The sequence below is a fragment of the Lolium perenne genome, chromosome 5, assembly GCF_019359855.2.
Source record: "Lolium perenne isolate Kyuss_39 chromosome 5, Kyuss_2.0, whole genome shotgun sequence".
In the NCBI taxonomy this organism is placed as follows: domain Eukaryota; kingdom Viridiplantae; phylum Streptophyta; class Magnoliopsida; order Poales; family Poaceae; genus Lolium; species Lolium perenne.
In genome coordinates, this window is record NC_067248.2 from 87,415,120 (window position 1) to 87,440,414 (window position 25,295).

Sequence of the window (25,295 nt, forward strand, 5' to 3'; positions counted from 1 at the left end):
CGCGTACTTATGGCATCTGGCGCACGCGCGGACGAGGGCGACTACATCTTTGTGAGCTGTTGGCCAGTAGAAGCCATGCCGGAAGGCTTTGGCTACGATCGAGCGTGCGCCCGCGTGGTGGCCGCAGTCGCCTGCGTGGATGTCGCGTAGAATCTTGCGGCCTTCGTCAGCGGTGATGCACCGCTGGAATATTCCGGAGACGCTGCGCTTGTAGAGCTCATTGTTGATGATGGTGAAGGACTTGCAGCGGCGCACGAGCGTCCGTGCCTCCGTCTCGTCCATCGGTAGTACCTGGCGCTCGAGGTAGCTTATGTATGGTTCCGTCCAGTCCCCAGCGTCGGAGGCGAGTGCGACTAGGATGGAGTCGGGTGTGGGTGGTTGGGCGATGTCGATCTCCCGCGGCGCGCGCACCGACGAGTGGGTGAGGATGTCGAGGAAGATGCCTGGAGGGGGTGGTAGTCTCTTGGACCCGAGCCTGGCCAGTGCGTTTGCTTCTTCATTCTTGGGCCTATCGACCCACTCGACGACGTGGCCGGCAAAGCTAGCGCCAGCCTGGTCGACCGCTTGCTTGTAGGCGATCATGTTGGCTTCGGTGGCATCGCAGGTGCCGGACGTCTGGCTGGCGACGAGGTCGGAGTCACCGAGGAAGTGCAGTCGAGTTGCGCCTATCTCTTTCGCGATGCGCATGCCGTCGAGGAGTGCCTAGCATTCGGCCATGTTGTTGGTGCAGGGCTCGAACCGGAGTTGCAGGACGTATCTCGTGACGTCGCCTTTAGGCGAAGTGAGGACGACCCCTGCTCCTGCCCCTTCAAGGGTTTTGGAGCCGTCGAAGTGTAGCGTCCAATGCTTGAGGTCCGCCGGGGAGCTCGGCTGCTGGGCTTCTTCCCAATCGGCGAGGAAGTCGGCCAGCGCCTGGGACTTGATGGCATGACGCGACTCGTACGTGATGTTGTGGACGCCTAGTTCGACTGCCCACTTGGCGATCCGGCCGGTTGCGTCGCGGTTGCGGATTTTGTCGGCGAGTGGCGTTGAGGCGACCACCTTGATGGGGTGTTCATGGAAGTAAGGGGCCAGCCGCCGCTGGGCCCTTAGCACTGCGTATACCAACTTTTGGTAGTGCGGGTAGCGCTGCTTCGACTCGATGAGGGCTTCGCTGATGTAGTAGACTGGGCGTTGAGTGAGCTGCTCTTTCCCTTCCTCCTTGCTTTCGACGACCATGACTGCACTTATTGCGCGATTTGACGCGGCGATGTACATCAGCATGGTTTCTTGTGGGAGCGGGGCTGCGAGGACAGGGGCGTTTCTCAGGGCGTTCTGGAGCTCCTCCAGGGCCTTCTGTGCTTGGTCCATCCACTCGAACGAGTCCGACTTCTTCAGGAGACGATAGAGTGGCGTGGCCTTGTCGCCGAGTCAGGGGATGAAGCGACTGAGAGTCGCGACTCGTCCGGCGAGCTTCTGCGCGTCGACCAGGCAAGTTGGTCGTTTGGTGCGCATGACCGCCGAAGTCTTCTCCGGGTTGGGCTCGATGCCGCGCTTGGAGACGACGTAGCCGAGGAGTTGTCCGGATGGGACCCCGAAGGTGCACTTCAGGGGGTTGAGCTTGATCTGGTAGCGCTGCAGGTTTGCGAATGTCTCGGCGAGGTCGGTGACCAAGTCATCATGTCGAGTCGACTTGACCACCACGTCGTCTATGTAGACGTGGACGTTGCGGCCAATTTGACTTTCCAGGCAACTGTTCATGCACCGCTGGTAAGTGGCTCCGGCGTTCCTGAGACCGAAGGTCATGGCTGTGTAGCAGTAGGCGCCGAGTGGCGTGATGAACGTTGTTTTCTCCTGGTCTTCTACTGCCATCTTTATTTGATTGTACCCGGAGTATGCGTCGAGGAAGCATAGCGATTTCGACCCCGCGACCGCGTCGATGATCTGGTCGATTCGCGGCAGGACGAATGGGTCCTTGGGGCAGACGCGGTTGAGGCTAGTGTAGTCGATACACATGCGCCATGTCTTGTTTTTCTTTAGCACCAGGACTGGGTTTGCCAGCCATTTGGGGTGCTTAATCTCTATGATGAAGCCGGCGGTGAGTAGCCGGTTCACCTATTCGGCGATTGCGCGCCGACGCTCTTCGCCCACAGGTCGCATCGCTTGCCTGACGGGGCGTGCGGTGGGATCGACGTGTAATTTGTGCTCAGCAAGTTCTCTCGGGACACCTGGCATGTCAGACGGTTTCCATGCAAAGACATCTCGATTCTCACGGAGGAACTTGATGAGCGCGCTTTCCTATTGGGCGGACAGGCCCGTCCCAATGGTAACCTGCCTACTCGAGTCATTCTCTACAAGATCTACTTGGCGAGTATCAGTTGTAGGCTTAAAGGTTGCTGCAGGCGAGTCGAGCTCGGTCGGCTTCTCGAGGACGGTCGGCTCGGCGGTGTTGTCGCGTTCCTCGGCGATAACGGCATCGGCGAGCTTGGAGCCGTTGTCCTCGCATTCCAGGGCCATCTCTGGGTCGCCGTGGACGGTGATGATACCGCGAGGCCCGGGCATCTTCATCATGTTGTAAGCATAATGGGGTGTAGCCATGAACTTGGCGAACGCCTGGCGACCGAGGACGCAGTGGTATGGGCTGCGGAAGTTGACCACTTCGAATGTAATCCGCTCGGTGCGGTAGTTCACGGGTGTGCCGAAGGTGACCGGCAGCGTGACCTTGCCGATTGGGAAGGCCTTCCGTCCCGGGACGATGCCGCGGAAGGTGACGCTTGTATTCTCGAGGCGCGAGTCGGCCAGGCCGAGCCGCCGGAAGGTCTCGTAGTACAGGATGTTGATGGAGCTTCCTCCATCCATCAGGGTCTTCGGAAGCCAGTAGTCGGCAACCTTGGTCCTGTCGACTAGCGCCACTCGGCTAGGATACTCGATGCGTGGGGCGTGATCTTCGCGGCTCCACGTGATGCTCTGCTCGGACCAGTTGAGCCAGCGGGGGACGTCGATGACGACCGCGTTCACGGCGACCGCCCTGGCGAGGACTTTCCTGTCGCGGCGGTCGCCGACCCCGATGAAGGTGTGGAGTGAGCCGGCGCTGCGGCCGAACCCGTCTTCCTTGTGCTGGTCTTGGTCTTTGGCGCGGTCCTTGTGCTGGTTGCCGCCGTTGGCTTCTTTGGCGCGGCGGGCCTTCTGTATCTGCTTCAGGGAGTAGTAGTTCCCGGTCGTATGGTTGGAGGGCTTGCCCTCCCTGCTGTGGTAGATGCACGGGGCATCCAGCAAGCTGCGCGCGTCGAACCGTTTGGGCTGGGGCCGGTCTTCTCTTGGCGCGCGGTTGTCTCGGCGAAAGGACTTCGGGTCGCGCTGCTTGTAATCGGCGTTGGCGATGAGTTCCGTGTGACCGCCGTCTGCGCGGCGCTTGCCGCCGCTTGACCGGCCGCCAAACCGGTAGTCGCCGCGGCGAGTGTCGGAGTGAGTGGGGCGGCGATTGCGCTGCTGCCCGTACTCGATCTTCCGAGTCGACCGCCGGGTCTTCATCGGCGTAGCGCTGGGCGATGTCGAAGAGCTCGGCGATGGAGATGTTGTCCCTGCTGACGCGGCGGAGCTTGGCGCTGAGTGGCTCGTATCGGCAACACCGCCGGAAGCAGTAGATCGCCGTGTCGGTGCTGATGCCGCTGGACGCCGTCCACATGTCCTGCTAGCGTTGCACCCACCGGCGAGTCGATTCGCGTGGGCCCTGAACGCAGCGGTCCAGGTCCTCTATGGTGGTGGCGCGAGTGTATGCACTGGCGAAGTGCTGGATGAAGGCGGCCCGAGCCTCTTCCCATGAGTCGATATTGTTTGGGTGTTGAACAAGTGACGGTTTACCCTGTCCATCATGAGGGGCAGGTAGCGGGCGGCGAGCTGCTCGGAGTAGCCCAAGATACCCATCGCCATGGTGTACGAATCGATCCAAACCTTGGGGTCGATATGTGTGTCGTACTTCTCGATGTCGCGGGGACCCTTGAACCCCACAGGTAGGGCTTGCCTCTTATCATGGGGCTGAAACATGCTGGTCCGACTCGGTTGAACGCGCTCTGGCGCGGGACCTCGTCGGCGAAGTGGTTGTTTGCGCGGTTGCACGCTCGCCATTCCTGGTCGTTGACGATGTGTGCGCGCGCGTCAATCGCCTGCCCGTTGGCGGCGAAAATCGCCCGTGGAGGGCGTGGCTCGACCCGGTGATTGGTCGAGTGGGCGGCCCGTGGCGCTGGAGGCGGGCAGTTGTTGACGTTGGCGACTGCACGATTCGCCGTGGCTGATGACGCGGCCCGACTCGCGGAAGAGCGCGAGTAGAGCCGTCCATGGGAATCGGCGGCGGCGTGCTGCTGTTCCAGGGCCTTGGCGACTAGGGCCTTGGCGTGCTGGACGAAGATTGCGCCATCTCCGGTTTCAGGTAAGTTGGCCAGGGCGGCCTGAGCGGCCGCGACGTTGTCGGCTGGCGACGAGTGAAGGGGTAGGCCGTTGGCGTCAACCTCCGCTCGGGGAGCCGGCCGTCCTCCAGGTGGCGGAGGGGGGTGGTGGTGCTCCGTGTGCCACCCTACAGGCAGCAACCCGACTCGACTCGGGAACGTCGGGGTTTGTGGGTCGGGCGACCCGGACATCTCCGTCCGGATCATCGAAGTTGAGGCGTGCGCTGGGGAAACCCTGCGCTTGGATGCGCTCCATGCGCAGGCGATTGCGCTCGTTGCGGTAGTGGGACACGGCTCTCACCGAGTCCTGCTCGAGGCGGAACTTCTGCCGCTCGACGAGTTCCGTATTCCTTTGCTCCTCCAGGGCCGCCCGATGTGCTTCGATCTCGGTCGCGGTCGCGGGGAGTGTTGTAGAGAAAGGATCCGGCGGAGGCAGGGCTTCGTCGCCAGTCGCCATGAAGACGGCGGTCGGGTACTGGTACCGCGCGGCGCCGACCGAGTCCGACTCAGAGTCGCTGTTGAAGAGGGGGAGGACGCAGTCGTCCTCAAAGTCGCCCGGCTTGGAGACTGGGGTGATGGAGTCCCCGAGCGATGCCGCGGTGATGGATCCGGCGACCGATGCCGTGGCGATGGATTCGGCGACCGACGTTGTGGCCGCCGAGTCGGTGTCGTCCTCCAGGGCCGACTCGGCCTCGACGTGTACCTCGCCCATGAGGGGGGGAGTGGCAGTGAGGAGTTGCCCCGGCGCGAAGGGGTCGTGCAGCTGGCCATGGCGAGGTTCGGTGGGGTCGCTGATGCCGGCGAGCCCGACGAAGAGGTTGATCGTGCCGACCGGCACCATCCAAGCATGCGCGAGGGGCGAGGAGGCCGGCTGGTAGGAGCTCGGCTGGATGTGGAAGAAGTTGCCCGTGGCGATCATCCTGCCGGAGGCGACCTGCCGGTGTATCGGCGAGTAGGGCCTCGCCGCAGCTCGGAGGCTTGATGTCCCATTCCCCATGGTGGGCGCCACTGTCGTGGATATGACCACGACAGGTGCTACGGGGGGTAGCACTTCGTTGATGCGAGGGCAAGGGAACATTGCCATCTGCGGATCGAGGTGCACAGGACGCAAGGTTTTACCCAGGTTCAGCCCCTCCGGAGAGTAAAAGGCCTACGTCCTGCTAGATCTATTACTCAGCGGAGAATTACAATGGAGGGGCTCAGTCGGTGGCTACACCAAGAGCTTACAAGGGGGAGATTGGATCTCAGATGATGTCGTCTAGGGTTTAGCTCGGGGGTTTATATAGGCACCCCCGATCTAGGGTTACATGAAGATAACTCCGAATCGTATCAGTTGCTACTAATCTGGGATTCGCCACCCCTCTCGCAAGTAATCTCCTTATCCAGTCGCGCAGATCTTCACCCTGGGATTGCGGCCCAGTCGCTTCAAGGCCCAGTCGCCTAGGCGACTGGCGGCCCACTCGGGCCTCCATCTTCATGGCGAGTGGGACTGGCGACCCACCCCCTATGGGCATATCCCCATCATATCCATTATGAAAGCTATCACAGATATTCGCGAGCATAAGACCAAGGATCTTATAGGCTCCGAATTCGCACATATCCCACATATGGAGGAGGACGATGATCCGACTCTAAACCACTTTAAGTTTGCAAAGAGAAAACCTGTAGAAGCCGCAAAATACGTGGATAACTATAGGAACCTTCTGACTTTGTACTTTCAGTTGAACCGACACTTGTCGGGAGCAATTGATACAATGTTAGAAGAGTTTACTGAGCCAAAGGAGGAGTCTAAAGGTAAGGATCCAATGGAGAGTGATCCACCTACACCAGTTTTTTCAACTGGTGATTACATCGACATAGATACTCCAGAACCACAACCAACACCACAAACACCTAGGTTCTTCCCCAGTAGTTCATATGGTGGAGATGAGGGAGGAGAAGAATCCGGAAATAACCAACGCTCGGAGACTCCAATTGAGAACTCCACTGGATGGCGTTGGGGATCATTCATGGGTAACGCTGAAGATCCGGTGAGATGTGATCCGGAGATAGATCAGGACGTTGTAGACCAATACCAGAACCATCACTATGAATTTGGAGATTACCTGGAGTATCCTATAGTGATAGAGTCCGATTCCGAAGGAGGGAAGGCACGTAAGGTGGTTAAGGGGGAAGGTTCAGGAAGCAGAGGAAGGCATGGATCTTTTGACATGAACACCTCGGAGCACACCGGAAATGTGTCCGTGGAGGAGGAGGAGTATCCCATGGGGGATGCTTATGCATCACTGAATAATCATTTTATGATGACAGATTTCTCCTTGGGATCATCCTTAGACTCGGACTATCAGCCTACTGGGAGGCCATATGTTCCAGACACTATCAGGAGGACGACACGTTCGACCGGATGGGTGCCTGGGATGTATCAGGAATGAAGCCATGAGTAGTTGACCACCAATGGAGGCGATGATGCAATACAAATGTACCATATGTATTGTAGTGTGTGCTAGTCTAATAAGTTGTAATTTTCATGCAATAAGTGAGTTTGCATACTCACACTACTTATGGGTATTGTAATAAACCACTTATGTATGTATGTATATACATGGTATATGTTTTGTATGATTTGGATTTGCTTCTTGATTTTCATTGCATGACTAGTTCTGTGCACAAAGTTGAGCTCAGAAAACTTGCGCATGGAGTAACTATGAGTACCACTTTGTGTTACAGAGCTAGGGGTGATGTCGGGACTGACGGGCGAGGAGAGCGAAGCGCAGCGCCTCGAGCGTGAGGCCAAGCAAAAAGAGGAGGCAGATAAAACCGCAAGAAACCAGTTTCCACCACCACCACCTCCGATGACGCAACAGAACCACCTCCAGTACATGCAAATGCTGGAGGAAAGGCAACGTGCAACCATGGAGGAGCAGAATAAATTCTTTCAAGAGTTGCTGCAGGAGAACAGGGTGGAAAGGCCAGAAAACCAAGGCGTTGCTCTGTCAGACTTCAAGAATACCAAGCCAATATCATTTGCGTATGCCCCAGAGCCAATGGATGCGGAGGACTGGTTGATGGACACAGAGCGCAAGCTCAAGACTGCTAGATGCACAGATCAAGAGAAGGTTAGGTATGTGACACACCTATTGTGTGGACCCGCCGCATCATGGTGGGATAACATTGCAGCAGTACACCCAGCAGAGAAGGTATTCACCTGGGAGGAGTTCAAGCAGAAGTTCAGGGAATCCAACGTCCCTGAAAGTGTGATGGAGTTAAAGCGCAGAGAGTTCGAGAATCTCGAACATAAAGACAAAGCAATTCTGACTTATGTCAGAGAGTTTTCAGGACTATCCAGATACGCCGATGAGGAAGTGAGTACTGAGGATAAAAGGAAGAAAAGGTTCATGAGAGGATTGAATCCGTCATACAAGGTGCAACTCAGGATGTTGAGAGCAACAAAATTCCAGGAGTTGGTGGATGCAGCCATCACTCTGGAAGATGACTTTAAACAAGTGCAGGAGGAGAAGCGGAAGAAGGCCAAGTTTGAGCCGAAGAAGTTTGTTAGCAACAAACCCAACACCAGTTTAACTTTCAAGCCAAGGTACAACCCCAACAACAATAGGAGGAACCCAGGATCCCAGTTTATGGCAAATATCATATGCCGTATCTGTGGACTTAAAGGACACTACTCAAAGGACTGTCGGAGGCCAAAGGTGATTTGCTTTGGTTGTCGCCAGGAAGGGCATATGTTGAAGGATTGCCCTAACAAAAACAACAGTGGAGGAAAGTCAGGAGGAGGGGGGAGTAGGAATGGAAATGCCGGAGGAAACTGGAAGAACAAGAAGCCCTTCGGAAAACTGAAATGTACCAGCCTGGAGGAGGTGCTAAACTCAGACAAGGCGGTCATAGGTACGCTTTAGATACTCACTCATCCTGGCAAAGTACGTTTTGATACTGGTGCAACCACATCATTTATTTCTCGGCAATTCATCATCAAACATGGGATAAATTGCACTAAGTTAGAAACACCCATTACCATACTATCTGCGGGGGGACGATATTAGTTACCCACGTTAAGCAAGAGCAGGTCATCATGATCCATAGATGTGCGTTTGACGCATACCTGTTTGTTCTACCTATGAAGGACATAGATGTCATTCTTGGTATGAATTGGTTAGAGGAGAATGGAGCTTTGATAGATTGTGCAAACAAGGTAGTGTCTTTGAAAAGTCCTGATGGGGGAAGGATGATTTATCGAGGAGACAAGCATACCCAGATTGAGGTTGAGCTACAACTGAATAGTATGAAGGAAGTGAAACTCGAGGATATACCAATAGTTAATGAATTCCAAGATGTTTTCCCGAAGGAGTTACCTGGAATGCCACCAGACCGGGAGACAGAGTTTACCATCGATCTAATTCCGGGAACAACCCCAATTGCTAAGGCACCATACAAGATGGGACCTAAGGAGTTAAAAGAACTCAAAGAAAAATTGGATGACTTTGAACAAAAAGGATTTATACAGGAAAGTATATCACCTTGGGGATCACCAGCTATATTTGTGGACAAAAGAGATGGAGGCCGTAGGATGTGCGGAGATTACCGGAACCTTAACAATGTTACTATCAAGAACAAGTATCCACTTCCCAGAATACAAGATTTGTTTGATCAAGTCAGAGGAGTAGGAGTCTTCTCCAAAACTGATCTGAGATCAGGTTATCACCAGATAAAGATCAAGAAAGAAGATGTTCCAAAGACTGCCTTTGTTTCAAGGTATGGACCTCATGAGTACTTAGTCATACCTTTTGGGTTGACCAATGCCCCAACAATATTCATGAACCTCATGAATAAGATATTCATGCCCTATCTTGACAAGTTTGCCATCGTGTTCATCGATGATATCTTGATATATTCCAAGGATAAGGCTGAACATGCAGAACATCTCAGGATAGTGTTGCAAACACTAAGAGAACATCAGCTCTATGCCAAATTATGCAAGTGTGAGTTTTGGCTATATCAAGTAGAATTTCTGGGACATGTGATTAGCATGGATGGAATCGCAGTAAACCCAAGCAAAGTAGTAGCAATTTTGGAGTGGGAAGCACCTAAAAATGTCAAGGAAATCAGAGGATTCCTAGGAATGGCAGGATACTACAGAAGATTCATTGAGGGATTCTCCAAGATAGCGGGACCAATGACCAATTTGTTAAGGAAGAATACACCATTTGTGTGGTCAGATGAGTGTGAGCAGAGTTTTCAGACTCTGAAGGAGAAATTAACAACAACACATGTGTTACCAGTACCGGAAGTTGGCAAGGATTACACCGTGTATTGTGATGCATCCAAGCATGGATTGGGATGTGTACTTATGCAAGATCGGAAAGTGACATCTTATGGATCAAGGCAACTCAGACCTCATGAAGTCAATTATCCGACACATGATTTAGAGCTAGCAACAGTTGTATTTGCATTAAAAGGATGGAGGCATTTCCTTTATGGAGCAAAGTGTGAACTTTACACTGATCACAAGAGTCTCAAATACTTCTTCACTCAGAAGGAATTGAACATGAGACAGAAAATATGGCTCGAATTGATCAAAGATTATGACTTTACCTTCAACTACACACCAGGAAAGGCTAATGTTGTAGCGGATGCCTTAAGTCGGAAGAGTACCGGAGGAGTTGAACAAGAACTACCACCGGAGTTGAAGAAGGAAATAAGCCAAGCACAGATACAACTTTGGGAGAAGGAGGCACATGAGGGACTATCAACACTACAAGTTGCGGAGGAACTAAACATGAACTTGAAGAATGAGATCATAATGGGTCAATTGGATGATCCATTCATCACGGAAGAAATAAGAAGGATCGATGAGGGAAGACCATCAGAATTCCACATGGGCGAGTCTGGATCCTTATGGTTTCAAAAGAGGATTTGTGTTCCTGATATCGCTGAAATTAAGGAAGTGATACTAAGAGAAGCACATCAAACACCATATTCAATCCATCCTGGAAGTACAAAGATGTACATGGACTTAAAAGAGTTGTTTTGGTGGAATAACATGAAGAGAGAAATTGCACAGTATGTGGCAGAATGTCATACTTGCCAAAGGGTGAAAGCGGAACACCAAAGTCCAGTAGGACCATTACAACCTCTACCGATCCCAGAATGGAAGTGGGAAGATATAGGAATGGATTTTATCACCGGACTACCCATGACCAATAAAAAGAAGGACATGATATGGGTAATCGTGGACCGGTTGACTAAAAGCGCACATTTCTTAGCAGTAAACCAGCAGGATAAAGGTGAAAAGCTCATAGATATCTATATCGAGGAGATTGTGAGCAAACACGGAGTTCCAAAGAAGATAGTATCAGATCGAGGATATGTGTTCACATGTGCCTTTTGGAAGCAGTTACATCAAGCTTTGGGATCCAAGTTGGACTACATCACCGCTTATCATCCTCAAACGGGAGGACAGACCGAAAGAACGAACCAGATACTAGAAGACATGCTTAGGGCTTGTGCCCTAGATTTTGGAGGATCATGGGAGGAACACCTACCTTTAGCAGAGTTTTCTTACAACAACAGCTATCAAAGCAGTATCAAGATGGCACCGTTTGAAGCTTTGTATGGACGGAAGTGTATATCACCTATTTGTTGGTATGAGGCAGGATCTAGTAAGGAGTTTGACCAAGACTATGTGAAAGAAAAATAGCAGATCATTGATGTGATTAGGGATAGACTCAAGATAGCTCAGAGCCGACAGAAAAGTTACGCATACCAGAAGAGAAGGACATGGGAACCAAAAATTGGAGACATGGTATACCTAAAGGTTAGTCCTATGAAAGGTCTTCAGATATTCGGAGTGAAAGGGAAACTCAACCCTAGATACATCGGACCTTTCAAGATATTGAGTCAGAACCGAGGGTTAGCCTTTGAATTGGATCTACCGGGAAGGTTAGCACAAGTACATGATACGTCTCAAACGTATCTATAATTTCTTATGTTCCATGCTACTTTTATTACAATACTTGAATGTTTTATACATACTTTACAGCATTATTATACATTTTCCAGCACTAACCTATTAACAAGATGCCGAAGTGCCAGTTGCTGTTTTTCTGCTGTTTTTGGTTTCAGAAATCCTAGTAAGGAAATATTCTCGGAATTGGACGAAATCAACGCCCAGGGGCCTATTTTTACACGAAGCTTCCAGAAGACCGAAAGGGAGACGAAGTGGGGCCACGAGGTGGGCACACACCAGGGCGGCGCGGCCCAGGCCCTGGCCGCGCGGCCCTAGTGTGTGGGCCCCTCGTGACGCCCCTTGACCTACCCTTCCGCCTACAAATAGCTTTCGTCGCGAAACCCCCTGTACCGAGAGCCACGATACGGAAAACATTACTGAGAGGCCGCCGCCGCCAATCCCATCTCGGGGGATTCAGGAGATCGCCTCCGGCACCCTGCCGGAGAGGGGAAAATCATCACCGGAGGGGCTCTACATCATCATGCCCGCCTCCGGACTGATGCGTGAGTAGTTCATCCTTGGACTATGGGTCCATAGCAGTAGCTAGATGGTTGTCTTCTCCGCTTGTGCTATCATTGTTTAGATCTTGTTAGCTGCCTAACATGATCAAGATCATCTATTTGTAATACTACATGTTGTGTTTGGCGGGATCTGATGAATATAGAATACTATGTTAAGTTGATTATCAATCTATCATATATGTGTTGTTTATGTTCTTGCATGCTCTCCGTTGCTAGTAGAGGCTCTGGCCAAGTTGATACTTGTAACTCCAAGAGGGGGTAATTATGCTCGATAGTGGGTTCATGCCTCCATTGAATCTGCGACAGTGACAGAAAGTTCTAAGGTTGTGGATGTGCTGTTGCTACTAGGGATAAAACATTGATGCTTTGTCTAAGGATATTTGTGTTGATTACATTACGCACCATACTTAATGCAATTATCTGTTGTTTACAACTTAATACTGGAAGGGGTTCGGATGATAACCTGAAGGTGGATTATTTAGGCATAGATGCATGCTGGATAGCGGTCTATGTACTTTATCGTAATGCCCTGATTAAATCACATAGTAATCATCATTGATATGTATTGAATCTTTATTTGTCAATTGCCCGCCTGTAATTTGTTCACCCAACATGTTAGTTATCTTATTGGAGAGACACCACTAGTGAACTGTGGACCCCGGTCCATTCTTTTACATCTGAATACATTCTACTGCTTTTACTGTTCTTTGCAAACAAACACCATCTTCCACTCGATACGCTTAATCCTTTGTTTTCAGCAAGCCGGTGAGATTGACAACCTCACTGTTACGTTGGGGCAAAGTACTTTGATTGTGTTGTGCAGGTTCCACGTTGGCGCCGGTTTTACTGGTGTTGCGCCGCACTACATTCCTCTACCAACAACCTTCACGTGCTTCTTGGCTCCTACTGGTTCGATAACCTTGGTTTCTTTCTGAGGGAAAACTTGCTGCTGTGCGCATCACACCTTCCTCTTGGGGTTCCCAACGGACGTGTACATCTACGCGCATCAAGCTCTTTTTCTGGCGCCGTTGCCGGGGAGATCAAGACACGCTGCAAGGGGAGTCTCCACTTCCAATCTCTTTACTTTGTTTTTGTCTTGCTTTACTTTATTTTATTTACTGTCTTGTTTGCTTCATATTAAAAACACAAAAAAATTAGTTGCTAGCTTTACTTTATTTACTATCTTGTTCTCTATATCAAAACACAAAAAAATTAGTTACTTGTCCTTACTTTATTTGCCTAGTTTATTTTGTTACTGTTATCATGAGTAATCCTGAAGTTGAAGTTCGTTCTTTTAAGCAACAAGGTGGAGAAAGTTTTAAAGATGCTTGGTACAGAATTAGTAATGCTCATCATAGGTGCATTAAGAAACACTCCACTATTGTCCTTCTTAGGAACTTTTATGTTGGCCTATCTAGTTGGAATAGGTATGTCCTTGATACTCTTTCGGGAGGTAATTTCCTAGGTACTCCCGCTTTAGAAGCTAGTTGCATCATTGATAGTCTAGTTGGAATACCACCTGTTAATGAAGTTAAAATTGAAATCTCTCTTGAGGATGTTATGAAAAAATTGGAAACCATAGAGAAAAATTTTCTAAGTGTTGAAACTAAATTGGAAATGTTACTAGATAAAACTGATGAACTTGATAAATCCTTAGGAGGAATTGATGAAAGAATTAGTGTCCTAGGAACTTGTGTTGTCCATGATAATCAAACCAATAGGATTGATGAACTTGAAAAAGCTATGGGAACCTTGGGTTCAACGTTTTCTTCTCTCAAGTATAAGGAGAAAGCTTATGTGGGTAAAGAGCAAAAATTCATGTATGCCTCTAAGGTGCCTAAACAAAAGAATTACTATAGGCCTAAAATTGATAAAACCTCTAGCACCACCATAGGAAATTTAGATAATGGAGCATCTAAGGTACCCTCTGCAACAGGTTGTGTTTGTAAGAAAAATAATAATGTTGATGCTCCATCTCTTGATGTTACTTGATTTGCACTTTCTGCGCCTAGCTAAAAGGCGTTAAAGAAAAGCACTTCTTGGGAGATAACCCATGTTTTATTTTATTTACTGTATTGTTGAGTCTTGGAAGTTGTTTACTACTGTAGCAACCTCTCCTTATCATGTTTTTGTACCAAGTAAAGTTTCTATGTTAAAGTTGATGCTATATTTGGGATCGCTGTGCAGAAACAGCATTGCTGTCTGTCACGAATTCTCGCAGAAGTCTCTGTAAAAAAATAGAAAAAATCTGCAAATTTACGAGCGTGATCCTCAGATATGTACGCAACTTTCATTAGTTTTGAGTTTTTCCATTTGAGCAAGTTAAGTTCCCCTTCCAGATTCGTCTTTACGGACTGTTCTGTTTTTGACAGATTCTGTCTTTTATTTCACATTGCCGCTTTTGCTATGTTGAATGAGTTTCTTTGTTCCATTAACTTTCAGAAGCTTTGTGCAATGTCCAGAAGTGTTAAGAATGATTGTGTCACCTCTGAATATGTGAATTTTTGGTTATGCACTAACCCTCTAATGAGTTTGCTTGAAGTTTGTGTGAAGGAAGTTTTCAAGGGTCAAGAGAAGAGGATGATATACTACGATCAAGAAGAGTGAAAGGTCTAAGCTTGGGGATGCCCCGGTGGTTCATCCCTGCATATTTTAAGAAGACTCAAGCATCTAAGCTTGGGGATGCCCAAGGCATCCCCTTCTTCATCAACAACATTATCAGGTCATTTCTAGTGAAACTATATTTTTATTCCGTCACATTCTTATGTTCTTTACTTGGAGCGTCGGTTTGTTTTTATTTTTGTTTTTGTTTGAATAAAGTTGGATCCCACCATTCTTATATTGGAGATATTACGCTCCGCTTTTTCATATGGAACACTTGTGTTCTTAATTGTGCTTTAATGTTCATGGCGAAAGCTAATTGCTTCGTTAGATTGCTATTTGGTTGGAATCGGAAAATGTTGCATATGGTTTGGCAATTTGGCAATTGTTTGAGCTCTCATAGATCATGTTTAAGCTCTTGCATCATGTAGTTTAATCTATTAATGAATAACTACCGTAGAGCTTGTTTAATTTGGTTTGCATGATTAGTCTCTCTAAGTCTAGATATTTTCGGGTAAAGTGTTTGAACAACAAGGAAGACAGTGTAGAGCCTTATAATGCTTGCAATATGTTCTTGTGTGAGTTTTGCTTTACCTGTTCATACTTGTGTTTGCTTCAAACAACCTTGCTAGCCCAAACCTTGTACTGAGAGGAAATGCTTCTCGTGCATCCAAACACCTTGAGCCAAAATCCATGCCATTTGTGTCCACCATATCTACCTACTATGTGGTATTTTTCTGCCATTCCAAAGTAAATTACTTCATGTGCTACCTTTAAAACAATTCAAAAGCTATTATCTCTTATTTGTGTCAATGTTTTATAGCTCATGAGGAAGTATGTGGTGTTTTATCTTTCGATCTTGTCATTTACTTCTGACAGACTTTCACAATGGACTAGTGGCTTCATCCGCTTATCCAATAATTTTGCAAAAAGAGCTGGCAATGAGGTTCCCAGCCTCAATTAATTAACTTGCATTAATAATTCTATTCACATGTTTTGCTCTGATCTATCAGTAAGCAACTTAAATTTGCAAATAGACACTCCTCCATGGTATGTGAATGTTGGAAGGCACCCGAGGATTCGGTTAGCCATGGCTTGTGAAAGCAAAGGTTGGGGGGAGTGTCATCTAATATATAGAACTAAAGTACATGTGTAAACAAAAGAGAAGAGGGATGATCTACCTTGCTGGTAGAGATAACGTCCTTCATGGGAGCCGCTCTTGAAAGTCTGGTTGATAAGGTAGTTAGAGTACCCATTACCATTCGTTGACAACAACAAACACCTCTCAAAACTTTACTTTTATGCTCTCTATGTGATTTCAAAACTTGAAAAGCTCTAGCACATGATTTAATCCCTGCTTCCCTCTGCGAAGGGCCATTCTTTTACTTTATGTTGAGTCAGTTTACCCATTTCTTTCTATCTTAGAAGCAAACACTTGTGTTAACTGTGTGCATTGATTCTTACATGTTTACTTATTGCACCTGTTATATTACTCTATGTTGACAAATATCCATGAGATATACATGTTACAAGTTGAAAGCAATTGCTGAAACTTAATCATCCTTTGTGTTGCTTCAATTCATTCTACTTTGAATTTATTGCTTATGAGTTAGTTCTTATGCAAGTCTTATTGATACTTGTTTGAAAGTACTATTCATGAAAAGTTTTGCTATATGATTCATTTGTTTAGTCATTATCTTTGTTAGCAATCTTTTGTTCAGATCACTCCATTCATCTCATATGCTTTACAATAATGTTGATCAAGATTATGTTGGTAGCATGTCACTTCAGAAATTATTTGTGTTATCGTTTACCTACTCGAGGACGAGTAGGAACTAAGCTTGGGGATGCTTGATACGTCTCAAACGTATCTATAATTTCTTATGTTCCATGCTACTTTTATTACAATACTTGAATGTTTTATACATACTTTACAGTGTTATTATACATTTTCCGGCACTAACCTATTAACAAGATGCCGAAGTGCCAGTTGCTGTTTTTCTGCTGTTTTTGGTTTCAGAAATCCTAGTAAGGAAATATTCTCGGAATTGGACGAAATCAACGCCCAGGGGCCTATTTTTACACGAAGCTTCCAGAAGACTGAAAGGGAGACGAAGTGGGGCCACGAGGTGGCCACACACCAGGGCGGCGCGGCCCAGGCCCTGGCCGCGCGGCCCTAGTGTGTGGGCCCCTCGTGACACCCCTTGACCTACCCTTCCGCCTACAAATAGCTTTCGTCGCGAAACCCCCTGTACCGAGAGCCACGATACGGAAAACATTACTGAGAGGCCGCCGCCGCCAATCCCATCTCGGGGGATTCAGGAGATCGCCTCCGGCACCCTGCCGGAGAGTGGAAAATCATCACCGGAGGGGCTCTACATCATCATGCCCGCCTCCGGACTGATGTGTGAGTAGTTCATCCTTGGACTATGGGTCCATAGCAGTAGCTAGATGGTTGTCTTCTCCGCTTGTGCTATCATTGTTTAGATCTTGTGAGCTGCCTAACATGATCAAGATCGTCTATTTGTAATGCTACATGTTGTGTTTGGTGGGATCCGATGAATATAGAATACTATGTTAAGTTGATTATCAATCTATCATATATGTGTTGTTTCTGTTCTTGCATGCTCTCCGTTGCTAGTAGAGGCTCTGGCCAAGTTGATACTTGTAACTCCAAGAGGGGGTAATTATGCTCGATAGTGGGTTCATGCCTCCATTGAATCTGGGACAGTGACAGAAAGTTCTAAGGTTGTGGATGTGCTGTTGCTACTAGGGATAAAACATTGATGCTTTGTCTAAGGATATTTGTGTTGATTACATTACGCACCATACTTAATGCAATTATCTGTTGTTTACAACTTAATACTGGAAGGGGTTCGGATGATAACCTGAAGGTGGATTATTTAGGCATAGATGCATGCTGGATAGCGGTCTATGTACTTTGTCGTAATGCCCTGATTAAATCACATAGTAATCATCATTGATATGTATTGAATCTTTATTTGTCAATTGCCCGCCTGTAATTTGTTCACCCAACATGTTAGTTATCTTATTGGAGAGACACCACTAGTGAACTGTGGACCCCGGTCCATTCTTTTACATCTGAATACATTCTACTGCTTTTACTGTTCTTTGCAAACAAACACCATCTTCCACTCGATACGCTTAATCCTTTGTTTTCAGCAAGCCGGTGAGATTGACAACCTCACTGTTACGTTGGGGCAAAGTACTTTGATTGTGTTGTGCAGGTTCCACGTTGGCGCCGGTTTCACTGGTGTTGCGCCGCACTACATTCCTCTACCAACAACCTTCACGTGCTTCTTGGCTCCTACTGGTTCGATAACCTTGGTTTCTTTCTGAGGGAAAACTTGCTGCTGTGCGCATCACACCTTCCTCTTGGGGTTCCCAACGGACGTGTACATCTACGCGCATCAGTACACCATGTATTCCATGCGTCACACAACTCCGGAGATGTCTAAAGACACCAGATGAGCTAGTATCTCATGAAGAGCTCGATCTTCAGCCAAATTTGACTTATATCGAGAAGCCAGCCAAGATTCTCGAAGAGAACTGGAAACAACTCAGGAACAGAGCTATTAAATATTGCAAGATTCAGTGGAAGCACCATCTTGAGAGGGAAGCCACCTGGGAGAAAGAGGAAGACTTAAGGAAATCCTATCCAGAGATGTTCAGGTATTACAACCACAACTTCGGGATGAAGTTTTCTTTAAAGGGGAAAGGCTGTAATATCCCAGAATTCGAGACGATCGAGGGGTAGATTTTAGAAAGGGATGTGCATTGCATCGTAAAATCTGGGGAATTTTTGCGCTTTTTTGAAAAACTGCATCTTAGAGGGGACAAGTTTCTCTCTCGACACCAGATAGGGTTAGGGTTTCGAGAGTGCGATGAACTTGGACCTTATCTTTTCTAAACTTAGGGTTTCGAGGAGAGAGGGGAACATTTCATGTCTCATCTTAAGTTGCATGATTGAATTGAAACAAGTTGAGTTTGAAATTCAAATTCAAACTCATTTAGTCAAATTATAATTCCAATAAAGAATAATTCAAATAACAACATTATAAATCGATAAATAATAAATATAAATGAATACAAATTTGAATAAGAAGCTCATTAGAGAAATTTGAGCTTTATTGATTATCACACACAAATACATTGTCATTTACAATATTCAAAGGAATTAAATATTACATAACACATTTCATGAATTTGAAATGAAAAAGAAAAGGTAAAAATTTACAAATAAGAGAGACTAGCTAAACTAGACTACTCTATCTTCAAGACATTCTTGATCAACACATGATTGAGATCTTCTTGATCATCCATTTGATCCCTGCATATTAACACAACAAACAAAAATGCAAATTATGCCAAGTGGCAATGCCACTTGGCAGGTTAGTCAAAGAAATAGAAATTTGGATGGATATTACCAAACCAGCCGAGCTGATCCACTCCAATGCCCAAGTTCCAACCATGGAACACACAGGCAGCTCACAAGGCTATGTGCATGCCCAACAGCACACAGGCCAGGGGGAGTCACCACAACCAAACAACATTGATGTCGACCAAGGGAGCCTGGAGAAGGTCATATATAACCTTTTCCAAACCAAACCCTAGCAGCTCACCGACAGCAGCATCTCCAAAGGGTAAGAACGGCAATAACACTTAGAACAGGGAGAATAGAAAACCACCAGAAACCATCCAGGGACTGTTCCACCAAGAATTGTTGACTGTGAGCAAGCACAAGATGGAGTAGATCAAGCACCAGCCAACTAGGAGGAGCAGGGCAAGCACAGAAAGCATCCAGAAGCAAAACTACTACACCAACACCACTTTCTAGGAGCTGGAGTGAGGTATAAACAGAAATCCATGAGCAAGCAACTGTTTTGCTCATAATACTCACATATGCATCACACACAAGCCCAAGGGGTAGGATTACCCTATGTGTATCATCATCTGGTGATGAACCACTAGATGCTGGCAAAATAGGAGTAAGACAGTAGGGTTAATCCCAAGGAAGATTGGTTAGAGCCAAGTGTATCACCACTACATCTAACCGAAGGATCCAGCAAGGATTTGAGACACTACTAGCTAGTCCAACTCACCTAGCACCTAATGGTTTATTAACCATTAGACATATAGACAAGTTCCTGTCTATTCAAATTTCAACATCAAAAGCTACTGGAAATCCAACAAGGGATCAACCAGAAAGCATTTACCAGCCACAACAAGCCACAGAGGGGGAGCTACCCTTGGACAGCCACAAGTTGCTGTCAGGGCCACCTCAAACCCAAAACAGTTAAGCCAAGCAACCACATCATTACCCAAATGGGTTCAGAGTGAGCTGGGGTCCCCAACCAATGGTTGGCATCCCTCTAGCTCCAGTTTATCAATCAATAGAATCATCACTATCACACAGTTCATCCCATTTATCCATTTAATCAAGCAAAGCTACACAGATAAATGAAATACATAAGTAAACAGTGACCTAGACACTTGCAAATGATCAGGAGGATCACTGCAAGCATCAGCAGATGCTTGAACAAGCAAGACCATGCACCAGCACAAGCCATGGGTCACACAGACACAAGGATGAGCACCAGTGAGGCACATACAATAGGTTAGCAAGCAACCAACAAGCAACTGATGATCACAAGATCATCAAAGTTTGCTAGAGCATACAAGAGCATGCTAGAGCCAAGCCTAGCATCAATTCATGGACCAGTTAATTAAATAGCCACAGTTAAGCAACAATTGCATCACAGGTAATCAAACAGATGATTTATAATTGTATCCAGAAGCACATCATCAAGGAAGAGAAAAGTCCTTATATGACACTCCCTTAAAATCAGGTTCCTTATTTGACACCGGTCAATATTTTATTTCCTATATGACATCTTTCCTTAATTTTTTTCCTCCTATGACATCGCCGTTGGTTCCGTCGGACTGGTACGTCAAACGTTTTCTCACGCGGACGAATATACCCCTGTAAGTTTCGCCCCGAAGAAAGCAACCTGACCGAACCGTCCTTCCTCTCGTCCCCATCGAACCCGAGCCCTAGCGGCGGCGGAGGATCGTTGCGGCGGCGGCGTGACTTGACGGGACATGGACCAAGGCTTGGCTACGGATGGCGGGCCAGGCATGGCTGCGGGGCTCGGAACAAGCACAACGATGGACGGCGACCCGGGCACAGGGTATGGCGGCCAAGGCGGGGCTGGGATGCTTGCCAAGGCGCGGTGGCGGGAGGTACCGGCGCGGCTTTGGAGCGCTCGTCGGCGAGCTTTGCTTCTTGTGCAGGCCTTGGCGTAACTGTGGAGAGCTCGTCGGCGACGTCTGCTGGGCTCGCAGTTTTGCCAGCGTGTCTACAGGGGAATTTGATCCCAAATGCAGTACGAGCAGTAGTACATCAAAAAACTGTAGGGAGCTCGATCTTCTCCTTGTGTTCCAGTCCTACAAGCTCCTCACGAGGCCGCGAGCTTCAGACCTCCGGCAGCGGCGCTGTCCGTAAATGCTTCACCGGAGAGGAAATCCGAGCTGACCGGCGAGGTAGCATGTAGCAATTCGTTGTTTACTCTTCTTCAATAAATAGCAGAATTAAGGGAGAGGAATGCTAGCCTTTGGATTGAAATTGTACGGCAGATTTAATAGCCACAACACCTATACAGTAACACCACAACTGTGTAGAGGAGCCAAACTCAATTACCTCATATCCAGTAGCTATTTTTGAATGATTTGATCTCCACGAATTGTTCTTCAGGTTGCAACGCTCATAGATATATTTATTTGGGATTTCTATTTTTGTGCACTCGGGTCCTTAGTTGTACTCAGTTTTCCCCAGCCCCTTAGTTTTTCCTCAGTTTTCCCCAAGCCTTTGTCTGAAACCCGCAGAAGGAGCTGGGACGGAAGGAATCCGTTTAGTTGAACGTTTCGTGCTGACGTGTTGGGCCGCGTCGTTTGTGGGGCCGCGTCGTGTGGGGTTGGTAGGAAGGGACCGCGTGGGACAGGACGAGACCGTGTTTGGTTGTACGTGAGAGCTGGGTTTTGTCTCTCTCGGCCCAAATTGGCATTTTTAAGAGCACCTTTTCCCCTCTTTCTCTCTCTGTCTTTTTCACCAAATTAGTATCAAATCTAGAGAAGCTTCTATTTCTGTTTTTCTTCAATTATTTATGCCTTTTGGCCCTCGTTTTTTGCACAATATGGCAGCAAATCTAGTAGCAAATCTAGAAGCTGGTATATGATAAATTCACAGCAGCATAATCAGAAAACTAAGTACAATACATAAACTGCATACAACAGCCAAAATCAGCCAATAACGTTGTTAATGTTCACGACAAACTAAGCTGAAAAAAAATACAAGACGCACACAATGTATGGCCAACATGAAGATTAGGATACCCCAGGATGAATGAATTTGTTCTTCATTCCTCATATATTTCTTCGTCGCTCCATTCGTGCATTATCTCAAGGAAATATTCATTGAACTCCTTCCGTCTGCAGTGTGCGGCCAATACATCCTCCAAACGGTATGGCCTTTGTTCATTTCTCAGACCGTAGTTTCCTATTCTATCCACACGTAGTGGCCACTCATCCCAGGCCTTTGTATCATGAAAGTACTCTCTGATATAACCCATATCCGCGTAGTAGATGCATCCAGGTCGAAGTGTCGGGTGCACTCTGGTGGCGACGGAGATACACCGGATATAATGCACGAAGAAGGCATGACTGCCAATGTTACTGACTGGATGGAGAGAGTGGCTCTGAGTGTCCACACGGTACACCAATGGTTGGTCCGCCAAAGGCATGTTGACCAACAACACAAGCAGCAGATCACCATCCGACTTCACAAGGTAGAACTTGTCATTTCCAAGTTCTGGAAATGAAATTAGTGTCTCCATCTTGACAGTGCTCGCCCGCTGCTGCAACTGTACATTGGTGCACACTATTCTTCCGGACTCAAAGTTGTCCGCAGCTATTGCATACCGTTCACCATTGAACGGGGTAATGCAACGCAGACAATGGTTCTAGATCGAAAACCTTCCTTCTCCCCAATCTTCATATATATCCTTAGTTGGAGTGCTCTCAACGACCCAACCAATTTCCGGCGGGTAATGTGCGGCAACGAAGACCATAGTCGGGGATTTGATTACAGCGACTGAATCTAGAAAAACAGATGGCATCCGCGCCTCAAACATAGTGTTCGATGTCTTTGTGAGTGGGTTCAGAAGCCGTATCTTGTGCGGCGGGTTCTTCTGGGCAAGCACGATGACACCACGGCAAAAGCCGACGAAGTAGTATCTAAAATATATTGATGAAGATAACATTCAACACTAAGATGTTTAAGATTGAAAATAAAAAGGTAGATTAACCCTATAGGTATGGAGGAATTTGAACCTTGCATGAACTTCCGATAGATCTATGGTGACGTAGCGTGATGTGCCGAGTTGGAGGAAGGTGAACTCAGCGATGCGTGGAAGGGCGTGGTCTAGCATGATCCATTCGTGCAGGTGCACGTCGAGCTCAGGTAAACCTGAGCGCCAATTTCTACAGACTTGCCTCATAGCAGAGTAGGTGTCCACGTACTCCTCGTTCACCAGTAAGCACTCGCCGATCTTGTGAAGTGGTCCATCAGCCGAGAGAGAGGCCCAGTTCACGGAGGTGCCGCGCTTGGATGCGCCGCCCTCGTAGGCGACGGGCTCGGCGGCGACGCGCTCGGATGCGACGGGCTCGGAGGCGACGGCCGCCGGCGCATTCTTCTTCTCCATCGCCGACAGGGTAGCGCGCGTACGGCGGTTGGGGTTTTTTCGATTTGGAGAAGTTGATGGGACGTGAGAGGCGTGGTTTCGTGCGTGAGCGAGAATGAGACGTACTGTGTGCAAAGGGCGGTAGAGAGGGGCTTACGCGTCCTAAATGCGACCCGCGTCCTATGCGTCCACTATTGCACGTCTGCACCGCGACACGCGTCAACAATGGCAGGTCTTCCACTTCTGCACCGCAACACGCGTCCTCGAGTCTAACCCTGGAAATTTAGATATACTCAGGTATACCCTCGAGTCATATACTAGCATTTTTTTGTGCGCTCAGTTTTCGCCTTGAGTGCTAATACTGGCTAGTGCAATATACTCAGTTTTATCCTCAAGTGTCTGGTTAACAGAGAGTCAACAAATGGGATTAACTAGTTAAATGAGTTATTTAATGTGCAAACAATTCCGAAAAAGAGTGGCACTTACTCATGGAGTCTTTACCACAAATTGCCACTTCTCAAATCATAGATAAATCAAGTTTTACCACCAAATGGCCACTTCTCAAATCACCTAGTAGCTATGAAGGTGCATGGTTTTCCACAATAAGCCCTACCCAAAACAGCTTTCCCCAAAACATACTTTGTCTGAATGAGGCCATAATTTTCACACTCATGTATATTTGTATTGCAAATAGTTTGAGGTAGGCCAAGATGGGTTTCATTGTACAAAACACGCATTTTCCATTTTTTAAATCTCATATTTGAATCCCTTAGTCTGTTTACTACTCACATGCCCTTGGTTTCTTGATACTACTCAGTTTTGCCCTCTCCCTTCACAAATTCTCACAGACGCCCAACATTGCCCTGATTGGTCTAGCCCATGTCACGCGGATCGTGCCCGATGACCGTTGATCGTATGATCTAACGGGCAGGATAACCCCTATCTCTCTCTCTGGTCGGGGCCACCACCCTCTCTCTCTCTCTGTCGGCGGTTAGCTTCCACCCTCTATGTATGCGAAAGGGCGGTTACCCAGTACGCTAAAGTTTGGTTTTCTGCATTATTTTTCACGAGCTAAATTATAAACTCTTTTTAGGCATTACTTTTCACGCAAAAAATGATAAACCGTCACCGATTTGTTGTAGCCATTACTTTTCACGCAAAAAATGATACACCATCACCCATTTCTTGTAGCCATTACTTTCCACGCAAAAACTGATAAACCATCATCGATTTTGTTGTAGCCATTACTTTTCACGCAAAAAATGATACACCATCACCCATTTCTTGTAGCCATTACTTTCCACGCAAAAAATGATAAACCATCACCGATTTTGTTGTAGCCATTACTTTTCACGCAAAAAATGATACACCATCACCCATTTCTTGTAGCCATTACTTTACACGCAAAAAAGATAAACCATCAATGATTTGTTGTATCCATTACTTTTCACGCAAAAAATGATACACCATCACCCATTTCTTGTAGCCATTACTTTACACGCGAAAAATGATAAACCATCAACGATTTGTTGTAGCAATTACGGTAAAATGATAAACTATCACGAATTACCATTTCTTTTAGGCATTACTTTTCACGATAAAATGATAAACTATATCACGAAGTTCCATTTCCGTCAAGATAGTCCACATTACTTTTTTGTTGAGAGATATACCTCCACAACGGTCATCTCCTCCTTAATTTATTGTGTAAACCCCCACCAACGGTCACCTCCTCCTTAATTTATTGTGTAAACCCCTACAACGGTTATCTCTCCCTTATAAACACCCACACGGCCATCCCTTGTGTCAATAGGTTCTGCCTCTCTCTTCTTCGTTCACATACACTTGATCCATTGCCATGGCTTCCACGTCTCGGACGCGGACCGGAAGGGGAAGGGGAAGGAGAAGGGGAAGGGGAACGGGAAGGGGAAGGGGAAGGGGAAGTGGATCATCATCATTGCCACCACCACCGTCA